The following is a 1473-nucleotide window of genomic DNA, read 5'->3' on the forward strand; positions in this document are numbered from 1 at the left end:
GGAGGAAAATTCCACTTAGGGTTAGGATTAGGTCACCATGAACCCATAGAGCAAAATGGACATCACCAACAAATTCGCTGTGCTTGGGTATAGTTAGGGGGGCACTGACTTTTATACCCTGCCCTTTCTATCTTTCCTAGTAATATACATGGGGAAATCCCTTTGGAGGAAAATTCCACTCAGGGTTAGGGTAGGTCAATATGAACCCATAGAGCAAAATGCACATCACCAACAAATTTGCAGTGCTAGGGTATGGTTAGGATGGCACTGACCTTTATAACTTACCCTACCTTTCCTGGTAAAATACATGGGGAAATCCCATTAGAGGAAAATTCCACTTGGGGTTAGGGTTAGTTCACCATGAACTCATAGAGCAAAATGGACATCGCCAAAATGTTCGCAGTGCTTAGGTATGGTTAGGAGGGCACTGACTTTTCTAGCCTGCCCTATCTATCTTTCGTGGTAAAATACATGGGGAAATCCCATTGGAGGAAAATTCCACTTAGGGTTAGGGTTAGGTCACCATGAACCCATGGAGCAAAATGGACATCGCCAACAAATTTGCAGTGCTGGGTATGGTTAGGGGGGCACTGACTTTTATACCCTGCTCTTTCTATCTTTCCTAGTAAAATACATGGGGAAATCCCATTGGAGGAAAATTCCACTTAGGGTTAGGGTTAGGTCACCATGAACCCATAGAGCCAAATGGACATTGCCAACAAATCTGCAGTGCTTGGGTATGGTTAGGGGGGCACTGACCTTTATACCCTGCTCTTTCTATCTTTCCTAGTAAAATACATGGGGAAATCCCATTGGAGGAAAATTAGACTTAGGGTTAGGGTTATGTCACCATGAACTCATAGAGCAAAATGGACATCTCCAACAAATTCGCAGTGCTTGGGTATGGTTAGGAGGGGACTTACTTTTCTAGCCTGCCCTATCTATATTTCCTGGTAAAATATATGGTAAAATCCCATTGGAGGAAAATTCCACTTAGGGTTAGGGTTAGTTCACCATGAACTCATAGAGCAAAATGGACATCACCAACAAATTCGCAGTGATTGGGTATAGTTAGGGGGGCACTGACTTTTATACCCTGCCCTTTCTATCTTTCCTAGTAATATACATGGGGAAATCTTTTTGGAGGAAAATTCCACTCAGGGTTAAGATTAGGTCACCATGAACCCATAGAGCAAAATAGACATCGCCAACAAATTCGAAGTGTTTGGGTATGGTTAGGAGGGGACTTAGTTTTCTAGCCTGCCCTTTCTGTCTTTCCTGATAAAATACATGGGGAAATCCCATTGGAGGAAAATTCCACTTAGGGTTAGTGTTAGGTCACCATGAACCCATAGAGCAAAATGGACATCGCCAACAAATTCGCAGTGCTTGGGTATGGTTAGGAGGGCACTGTCTTTTCTAGCCTGCCCTATCTATCTTTCGTGGTAAAATACATGGGGAAATCCCATTGGA

This window comes from Protobothrops mucrosquamatus, unplaced genomic scaffold (genome assembly GCF_001527695.2).
Source record: "Protobothrops mucrosquamatus isolate PMUCROS unplaced genomic scaffold, P.Mucros_1.0 scaffold457, whole genome shotgun sequence".
NCBI lineage: Eukaryota > Metazoa > Chordata > Lepidosauria > Squamata > Viperidae > Protobothrops > Protobothrops mucrosquamatus.